The sequence below is a fragment of the Pecten maximus genome, chromosome 18, assembly GCF_902652985.1.
Source record: "Pecten maximus chromosome 18, xPecMax1.1, whole genome shotgun sequence".
Classification (NCBI taxonomy): Eukaryota; Metazoa; Mollusca; class Bivalvia; order Pectinida; family Pectinidae; genus Pecten; species Pecten maximus.
In genome coordinates, this window is record NC_047032.1 from 7,340,400 (window position 1) to 7,352,154 (window position 11,755).

Consider the following 11,755-nt stretch of genomic DNA (forward strand, 5'->3'; position numbering starts at 1 on the left):
ATGGATATATATAGTGTGTGGTGTCATGTACCCTGTCTATGTATGGATATATATAGTGTGTGGTGTCATGTACCCTGTCTATGTATAGGATATATATAGTGTGTGGTGCCATGTACCCTGTCTATGTATGGATATATATAGTGTGTGGTGTCATGTACCCTATCTATGTATGGGATATATATTGTGTGTGGTGTCATGTACCCTGTCTATGTGTGGGATATATATAGTGTGTGATGTCATGTACCCTGTCTATGTATGGGATATATATAGTGTGTGGTGTCATGTACCCCGTCTATGTATGGGATATATATAGTGTGTGGTGTCATGTACCCTGTCTATGTATGGATATATATAGTGTGTGGTGTCATGTACCCTGTCTATGTATGGGATATATATTGTGTGTGGTGTCATGTACCCTGTCTATGTATGGGATATATATAGTGTGTGGTGCCATGTACCCTGTCTATGTATGGATATATATAGTGTGTGGTGTCATGTACCCTGTCTATGTATGGGATATATATAGTGTGTTGTGTCATGTACCCTATCTATGTATGGATATATATAGTGTGTGGTGTCATGTACCCTGTCTATGTATGGGATATATATAGTGTGTTGTGTCATGTACCCTATCTATGTATGGATATATATAGTGTGTGGTGTCATGTACCCTGTCTATGTATGGGATATATATAGTGTGTTGTGTCATGTACCCTATCTATGTATGGATATATATAGTGTGTGCTGTCATGTACCCTGTCTATGTATGGGATATATATAGTGTGTGGTGTCATTTACCATCTCTATATATGGGATATATATAGGGTGTGGTGTCATGTACCCTGTCTATGTATGGGATATATGTAGTGTGTGGTGTCGCTGCCCTGCAGGTAGGGCGTAAGAATTGTACCTGCTGCCCCATTGCATGATCGTAAGAGGCGACTAAATTTGGGATCTGATCTTTTCTCTTCTTTCTTAACAACTTTCTTCTTCCTAACGTCTCCCTTGACAATGCCTCACTTTTGGCCTTTAGTTGAGCGTTCGCCCCCGTGAGGAAGGCTTTGTGTTCTGTCCCCTGGCCGAGACATACCAAAGTCTTTAAAAATGGTAGTTGCTGCTCCTGCTTAGCGCTCAGCATACACGGAGTGGGACGACTGGTTCGCCCGTTGTCAGTATAATGTGACCGGGCGGGATGTGCTGCTGGATGTCTTCGGCAGTATGCTTCAGTGAGGTAGCACTATAAATCGGCAAAAGTTCCGGCCTATCACAAGGAGACTTAACACGAACATACCGCAGCCTCCCAAAACACACATACGCACTCACCACAAACATGCATACCGCACGCACGGGAGGCCGTCCTTAAATGACCTTAGCTGTTAATAGGACGTTAAACAAAATAAACCAAACCAAACCAAAGTGTGGTGTCGTGTACCTTGTATATACGTCCGCGCAATAAACGAGTGCTTTCTGATTCGTTAGAAAAACACAAGTGTGTGGTCTTGCTTTTATCACATACCTTTAGTATTTTGTAGAGGTCAAACTTTAAAATTTATTAACACTTATGGTTTTCGCAAATATCGGGAACTTTTCAGTTCGCCTCGTCTTTCAGAAACCGGTTTGAACTTGTTTTAGCAACACCCGTCACTGGTTCTTCACCCGCAAGTCATGTAGAGAAGTTTGTCACCACGTGCTCAACCCTATGTAACACGTATCCTCCTACACCAAGTAATCTCAATTTCATATCGTCAAATCGTGGAATGTTGGATTCGAATGTTAGGAATGTTAATGGATATTAGGTAGTTGTACTGTACATGACAAGTTGCAAAATGTACATGTACGCATTATGCAATATTGAGTAGTTGTATTGTACATGACAAGTTGCAAAATGTACATGTACGCATTTTGCAATATTGAGTAGTTGTACTGTACGTCTAGAAAATGTACATGTACACAAATCTATTACTCTGTAGTTGTTATTTGGCGGCCGCTATCGGCCATCGAACTTTCGGGTTGTTACTGTTTAATACAATAATACAATGTTATATTGATAGAATGGTTTATTGAAGCGGTTTGTAGACGAATAAATGTTATCGGTCCACTTTAAAGAGTAACGCATTGGATGTTTGACAAAACAAATTTTGTCGCTTCCAACGGTTAGACCAATCACACTTCTCAATGTAAATTATAAACTAGCATCAGCTTCTGTTGAGACGGGCTTTAAAAAAGTACAATTATATCAGATACACACCAGACTCGTATATGATATGATAAAATTTACAGTCAGCTGTCAGTCGAGGAACGGAGGCGTGTCGATGTGGTTCCACAGGGAATCAGTCACTGTGGTGACTTAGATAAATGGCTGAGTGTGTCTCCTAGTACTCCTGGCAGCAGTAGTCAGCTGCCAGTCGAGGAACGTAGGCGTGTCGATATGGTTCCTCTGGGGATGGTCAGTGGACATCTTGACAAATGGTTAAGTGTACCTCCTAGTACTCCTGGCACTGTCGGTCAGCTGTCAGTCGAGGAACGGAGGTCCGCGGATGCTGGCACTCCAGCCACTGTAGGTGGGGATAACGAGCCTCCTAGTACTTCTGACAGTGGTGTTCAGCTGTCAGTCAAGGAACGGAGGCCCGACAAAGTTGTCACTGGACAACCTAGCACCACCGAGGTGCCACCCACTGATGCGGTTAGTAGCGGAAGCGTACCTTGTAGTACTTCCGCCACCGATGAGCAGTCATCGGTCAATGAACGGACACCTGCTGAGGTTTCCTCGGTTACATAGGACAGGCAGGAGAGTGTGACAATTATGTCATGGAATGTTTGTAGGGCAGTTTGTGAAAAACTTGAAGATCCAAAATTTGTTGAAAATGTAAATATGTATGATATAATTTGTCTATATGAGTGCTGGGTTAAGCCTGACGATGACATAACACTGCCTGGTTACTGTTCATATACTTTTCCCCGTATTAATGCAAAAGGGGGTGGGATACTAATTTATGTTAAAAATGGATTGAATGAAGTTTGTACAGTTGTTGATAATATTTTAGATTGCATTGTGATTCTGAAGTTGAAAGGCATCGGTGAAATTGAGGCTAAACGTGATACTTACGTATTTGCATGCTACTTCCCACCTATAAACAGCACCTTTTATGATAAGAATGATATAGATCCATTTATATGTCTTCGTGGTCACTTGGTAATATAGTTCCCGTTTTTAAAAAAGGTGACGTTAATAACACAGATAACTATAGGGGTATTACCTTATTAAGTTGTGCGGGTAAACTTTTTACTGCTATTATAAATGAAAGACTTGTATCGTTCGAAATGAAATATAATAAAGTAACAGACGCCCAGTTTGGATTTAGGAAAAACTCTTCTACTGTAGACGCCATTTTTGCTTTACAGTCTTTAGTTAATCGTACGTTAAAAAAGAAAAAACGTCTCTATTGTTGTTTTATAGATTATACAAAAGCATTTGATTTTATCAACAGACAGAATCTATGGTATAAAATGATAAAGGAAGGTGTAGAAGGAAAACTTCTTAAAGTTATAAGATCATTATATAAAAATGTGAAATGTTGTGTTAAATATAATGGTATTCTATCAGATTTTTTTGAGATAGATAACGGATTATTTCAGGGGGAAATATTATCACCCCTTTTGTTTGCTATGTATGTTAATGATTGTGAAATGCAATTTATAGTAGATAATTGCCCATCTATTGAAATACAAGATATAAACATGTTTTTACTTATGTATGCTGACGATATGGTGATTATATCTGAAACACCAGAGGGTTTGCAAACAATGTTAAACTCTCTTGCCAAGTACACAAAAAAATGGGATTTGACGGTAAATACTGGGAAAACTAAAATTGTCGTGTTTAGAAATGGAGGGATACTAAGAGGGAATGAAATATGGACATACGAAGGAAATAGATTGGATGTTGTCGACCAATTTAATTACCTGGGTGTGCTATTAAATTTTAACGGGAAATTCAAACAAACTCAGAAGCAAGTTGCTGACCAGGGGAGAAAAGCATTGTTTGCACTTTTAAATGTTTGTAGGAAAAATCATTTTAATATTGAAACAAAATTAGCAGTATTTGATACTTATGTAAATAGTGTTTTAAATTATGGAGCAGAAGTTTGGGGCTTCCATACCGCTCCGGATATTGAAAAACTGCATGTGAGATTCTGCAAGCAAATACTAGGATTACATAATAAAACTAGTAATGTTATGGTGTATTATGAACTGGGAAGATATCCCTTACAAATTATTAGAAAATTTCGAATATTCAAATATTGGATAAAACTGAGAAATGTAGAAAATTGTATACTTAGGTCATGCTATGACGATATGCTTTGTAATAATGACATATGGTTAATGAGTGTAAAACAAGAATTATACAGAATTGGTCTTGGAAATGTGTGGGAATCTTCCAGTGTAAGTAATAACACTTTTTATATTATAAAAGAACGTCTTTGTGACATATTTAGACAAGAATGTTTTGAAAAAATTAAATCTTCTCCGAAAGGAGCATTGTACCAATATGTGTGTAACTTTGGTCTCCAGTATTACTTATCAAAATCTGTAAATATAATTTATTTAAAGCAAATATGTAAAATTCGATTGTCTGCACATAAGCTAAATATCGAGTGTGGCAGATATAACAGAATCGAAAGACAAAACAGATTATGTACATTATGTGACTTGAATGATGTCGAAGATGAGTTCCATTTCATTTTGAAATGCCCCTGTTATATTGACATAAGGATAAAATTGATTAAGAAATATTATGCAAGACATCCAAGCATGTATAAATTAATTCAACTTCTTACGTGTGAGAATTTGTCGGAAATAAGAAATCTTGGCAAGTATTTGTTACAAGCAAACAAAAGGAGATCTGAGCTGATTACTGCGACTAAGTGTTTACTCTCCACTGTATGTGATGGTGTGTGCGGCGGTGTGTGTGTGTGTGCGGCGGTGGCGGTGTGTGCGAGTGTGTGCGTACGCGTGTATAACTGTTGTTGTCTTTGTATTATGTTGTTCTGTATATATGTTATAACTGATAAGTCAGCTGACTTAAAGTAATAAAGAACTTGAACTTGACAAAACAAATTTTGTCGCTTCCAACGGTTAGACCAATCACACTTCTCAATGTAAATTATAAACTAGCATCAGCTTCTGTTGAGACGGGCTTTAAAAAAGTACAATTATATCAGATACACACCAGACTCGTATATGATAAAATTTACAGAAGAAAACAACATTTCAGGTTTAATCTTTTGATTGATTTCGAAAGAAAAACATTCGACTCAGTTTCTTGGCACTTTATAAGAAAAGCCATTGATTTTTAAAATTTTGGACCAAGTTCAAAAATTTTGATCACAACTCTTTCAAAACATTACATTATCAGCTATATTTCAAAATGCCTTTTTATCAAAACTTTTCATTACAAAGAGACTGCAATCAAGGAAACCCAGTATCTCCATTTATCTTCCACATTGTACAAAAAATAAGTAAATCAAATGTCTCAAGGATCATAGCAGAGGTAAAATGGGAACAACACAGTATACATCGGAAGTTTTGATACAAACATGGCAAGACTTAATACGTATAACATATATATACTTGGGATACCTAAATTTACGTATTTTTTTTAAAGTTATAAGCTATTGGATACCGAAATTGTATACGTTTTGTAACTATATATGTGCCTTGAATGTACTTTTGGGGCCGCGGTGGCCGAGTGGTTAAGGTGTCCCGACACTTTACCACTAGCCCTCCACCTCTAGGTTGCGAGTTCGAAACCTACGTGGGGCAGTTGCCAGGTACTGACTGTAGGCCGGTGGTTTTTCTCCGGGTACTCCGGCTTTCCTCCACCTCCAAAACCTGGCACGTCCTTAAATGACCCTGGCTGTTAATAGGACGTTAAACAAAAACAAACCAAACCATGTACTTTTGAATGGTTGGTTACATTATGCTATGTTCCCCTACATGTACGTTGAAATACTTGATGAGTTCTTTCTTATTACATTAAAGATACTGATATACAGATGAAACTTGTGTGATAGACGGGATAAGAAAATGAGTGCAAGTTGTGTTAGCGTTATATGATAATAATCATGTGTCAGGCAAGTGAGGCCCCGACCTTGGCAGCCTTCCAATGTATATATATGTCTGAGATATTAAATGTTGTTTTTGTTTAAAAAAAAAAAAAAGAGAATTTTTGCGACATCCTATGGATGATTGGAAAGTTTTGTTAAAAGAAATAACGACGTTTTCGCGACCATGATCGGCGAAAGAGGTCACGTTGACAATTCAACAGATAATGACTGGAAAGATACACTATCATTAAGTTGTCAGGAATATGCCCCAAAGGATATATTTAACATGCCAGAAACGTTTTATTAGGACGTCACCAGGCACACTCTAATTAAAAATCAAAGACAGTGCCAGAGAGAAAAGGTCCAAAGAATTACTGCAGCGTTGTGTGCAAGTATGACTTGAGAGAAGCTTACATCCTAAGTTATTGGTAAACCATCCAAGCCACACTGTTTTAGCAGGAATAAACCTGAAAGATTACCAGTGACTTATAGAAACAATCGAAAGACATGGATGTCTAGTTATCTGCGTGAACAGTGGTTGAAAACATTGAATAGACAAATGAAAAGACAACGCGACACATTCTTGTGTTCATTGATATTGCCCCTTCTCACCCCAAAGTGAAGCTTAGTTATATGTTTGTGTTAAATTCCAACCACCTGACACCACATATCACACCCAACCAATGGATCAGGGGATTATACAGGCGACCAAGCTTAAGTTCAGGAAACGCCTGGTTAGTTTATAATGTATGGGGCAATTAATATTCATTACAGTAAACTTACTCCTACATGTGTCAAAAACACCAACTTATGACTCTCAGGACATTGTTTATATCAGTCACTGGTCACGTTATGAACATAATTTCCTTTTTTACAATTTCAAGACCATGTTTAAAAACTTAAATATGATGCGCAGCAAATAAATGAAGTGGCGCAAACATCAGCAGTATTGGATAAACATTTTAAAATCATAAACACCCTCCCAATACTGTCGCCCTGAATAATATTTTTAACCTCTCCTCCATAGATTATTCACTTGGTCAAAGAAATGGAGGAAACACATTTTTGTGTGGCTCACAGTTACTGACACAGATGTCGAGTGTTGAGTGCTTTATTTTATAGCAGCAATTCCCGGGCAGAGGTGGAGGATTCTACCATTGTAAAATGCTTCAAAAAGACAGGATTTATCCCCGGTGAACCTGTTACTGACAACGATGACAAATGTCTCCCTAGAGTCGATCACTGACAACCATGGCGATGATGCTAATAAAAATGTGCCTTCAGTATGACATAGACATCTTCGAGTGTCAATTTAGAGAGCTAGTTGATGATGATGATGATTGTGTCATTTGGAATGGTTCATTGTATGGTAGGACAGACGATCCTGCTTATCCATGCTTGTAGTTAGAAAATTTGCCATGGTAGATTTGCGGAGAAATACTCGCTTTTATCTCAAAGTCCCCGCAGTTAGACGACCCACTGTCCATGTAACATGACAAATGTCATGGAGACTCGTATACATGCATGCAGAACCCACTATAGACAGGCGTCACCAATTAGGGCAGCTTAACTTCGAGAGGATTTCAACAATGCGAAGAAACATATCTGGATGCAAAGTCGTCCTTTGGTGTTGTAGGTCGCAACATTCTATACACATAGGTCTATGTCTATGGTGGCATGGAATACTAGTGTCTTTATATCAGACCTTCACCCTGGACCTCTGGGCCCAGTTGTTCAAAAGGTGATGATCTTAATCACTTGATTAGTGAAATTCTCATTTCTCCTTTACTTCAAAACCTGAGTGTGTGTATTCCCTACAATGAATAGGTGGGAAGAGACTGAGGAGGTTTAGAGGTTCATAAAATTTTTGTCAAGTTAGTTTTACCACAAATGATTTTATCAGAATTTTGAAATTGTTGTTAGATTGTGATTAGCCTAATCACCTTTTGAACATCTGGTTCCTGATAGACAAGGAGTAAGACAAGGCGGACTACTCAGCGTTGAGCCTTATAACTTGCATGTGATTCGCATGCTCAATCGTACACAGCACATAACTAGGAATTCGAATTTGCAATACTCATCATATGTGGTGCACAGACCTGCGCTGATATTGTTTCTCTCACTACACGGAAACCAAAGAACTTTCAGATACTCGCAGCAGGTTTGGTGTTTGTATTGTTTGACGTCCTATCAACTGCTATATTTATTTAAGCATGTAACATGTAGCATCATTCCTGACAAAAATGGAATAGCTAGACAAGGGAAATAGTAATAGGCCGTAAACTCTTATTATACTACCAAACAGAAGTAGTTATCAGTTACGGTGTTTTGGTGGCGACGACCTGCTATACAGAGAACAGTATCACATAGTATATATAGTACAGAATTGCTTTTGAAGCTTGGACAGAAAAATTGGGAAGTTGATTTAATGCAAAACTATGCCACAGTCTCAGTTTTATAAAGAGTAATTAACTTAAAATGAATTCACTAACACCTAACTTTATTTAGAAATCGACTACATTAAACGTGCAGAAATAAAACTATCCGAAGATCCAGTAATCAATTGATTATCTTAAATGAATTATAAATTTCTTGACTCTGCTGCATAAAAATCGTCCATAACAGGCGTGATTCGAAGGTGACGATTTAAATATTCAAAGTACATTTGTATCTGGATAAAGAGCTCGACTAGTCCGATCTAGGGTTTCGCAAGATCTTTGGATCAGTCTTTAACTGTACTTGCAGCCCATTTGGTTCTACATTGCCGAACCTCCATCAGGTAAGAGGCCTTGTCGGATATGTCGACTTCAAAGGCACCAAACACAGTTTTGGTGACGTTTTAGTGAGTTGCTGAAATCAATCTGGGGAAAGAGCCTTGTATCTACTCTCGCTTTCCAGCAGCAGTGTCCCCAGCTCAGACAGTAAGTGGTCCAGAAAAAAACGTGAACAAATGTTCTTTTCAGTACTGCCTTGTTTCGGCTAATTGGCAGTTTACACGTTGATGCTATCATCGGCTCGGCCTCGGCAATCAAGGCTGGACATCGGAGTCTGCGGCGATACTGACCGCCTGGTGATACCATTCATCCCACGCACTATCATCAGTTCATTCTTTTGTAAGTATTACAGTTTTGCTTTCTTTATATTCGCAATGCGCCAACTGTACATGGTTGGAAAAGGCAAATGTGTCGCTGATGATGTGCTCTGTAACCATCTGAACAATGACGTACTCATTTTAAATTCCTCATTCTTTGCTATCCCCGTCTTTCTTCAGCTCTTCCAAATCGCTAACAACTACACAGAATGCAGTCTTGAGCGTGTGTAGACATCAGCACGACTTGATCATCAAGAACCGTACTCAAGACACCATTTTCGCGATCAAAATTGATGGAAATGTGTGTTAAACCTAACTTCTTATAAGCTCGCTTTAATCATGAAACAAAATATTGAAAGGAAAGCCTTAACATCGAAAGGAAGCTCCACATAAAGACTTTTTGAAATTCCTTCAGACTATCGAAACTTAAATTAGTGATTCGAATAATATTAATATTTGAGCACGAGGACAGTTTCATGAATTCGGGCAGCGAAATGTTTGGAAACGACCGATCTGATTATGTATTTTGACATGCATGCCTGTATGGTTAGATATGTTGAAAAATGATCGAAAAACGATCTGGGATAGCAAAGAATGAGGAATAATATATGTGTGTTTTCTATCCACACAACGGTACTGAAAAGTAAAAAAAACAGACAACGGAGTGCCGAACCGAGGGAGGGTCGGCTTTTCACCCCCGTCTCTGTGGAAAGAGTTCTGATGTAAGTGGGCCCCATGTCAGATTTGTTTAAATGCCAATAAAACAATAGAAGCCTTCGGATTACACTAGCATGTTCACACGTACCCAGATAAATACTGTGATTATTCTAGATCTGAATCGTGATATTATTCAAACCATACGTATATGTTGGTAGAGCCCGCGTAGTACGATTTATTTTGAACCCCCTGAAAAGGACTCTGTCCCCAGTCCCAAAAAGACGAACATTACATTGTCTTTAGACACATTCGGATTCTCTCTAATTTCACTTATGATTTGTCATAATTCTGGCCCATAACATAACCGCTGTGTCACAGAAGGACGAAACAGCTGCATAGTGGTTGTCATTTATTTGATGAATGGCTGTATATATTACCATATTTTATGTTAAGCCCAACAATATGTATATACACTAAGTTATGGAATATATTGCTTTATGAAAGATAATGTAGATCATAGCATGCTATGCAGAACAAGATCAGTGCAATTCATAATCCCCCACCGGACAGTTTTGTAAAAGATGTCAAAAGTCAACGCAATAAAAGTGGCCTTATTATGGTATCAGGCGCATGGCTTTATTATGATATGTAAAGATACTAATATTGAGTGCGTTATCGTATCTGTATGACAATAATGTCAGGCAAACAGCAACAACAGGAATAACCGATAACTGATGGCTAAAATATTGATAATGTAAAGGTACGAAGCCTTCCGGATGATAGCTTTCCGAACTTCTCGGAAACGTATGTAAAATACAGCATCGTTTCACAACATTCCTTCCCGTAAAAAGTCAGCATAAAGGTCAAAGATATGCACTCTGGTTACTGCAAATACGTAGGTGGCCAGTGCAGGTGATAACATATCTCAAATAACAACATGAGATTTTTAAAGCTTATTTAAAAACTGACTCATTATAGCTAGAAGCTTTCAACAATTCACTCTGTGACACTGCGTCTAGGCCTAAACTAGCTAATATTCGAAGTCCCAAGTTGTCAAACCCATAATACATATTGTTATCCCTCGCCCCACGAAGTAGAAGAGAGCACAGATCTAGTTTGGTTTGGTTTGATGTAGCATCCTATCAACAGGCGAGGTGACGTCATTCAAGAGCGGCCTCCCCTATGTGCAAGATGCATTCATGAGGTATATACGTGTGTATTTTGGGAGCCTGAGATATGTTTGTGTTTGTCTCCTTGTGATAGCGCGGAACTGATGCCGATTTTATATAGTGGCCAGAAGTGAGATAGTGTCAATGGAGAAACTAGAACGAAGAAAAATTCTTGGAAATAGGCGAAAAGTTATATCCCAACTTCAGTCGCCTATAATACGATCATACAATGGGGGCAGCAGGTACAATTCTTAAGGTTACCTGCAAGGCAGCAAAGAGCTAACGCGCTTTATAGAATATGGCTGTATCCCATTGCGCTCATACCACCGTAAACGCAATACAAGAATTCCACGGAAGTGGAGGTGTCGCCTGTGTATGCGAATAATTAAAGGGTCATAACTCTTTAAAATTAGGACTTGAAAAAATAAATGGCTATAACTCTTTTAAAAACTTGCGAAAGACTTCCCATGAAATTTTGAATTAATTCCAGTAATTAAAGGGCCATAACTCTTTAAAACTAGGACTTGAATAAAAAAAAAAACAATAACAAACTTGTCCACAGTATTATGGTAACGAACATTCTATTTTCGCAAAAAAAATTAAAGGGCTATAACTCTTTTAAAAAGGTCCGAATAAATTTGGTTAACGAACTTGTCCACAGTATTATGGTAACGAACCTTCCCATGCAGTTTCAAATTAATCCAGTAATAATTATTCAAGTTATTGAGTGG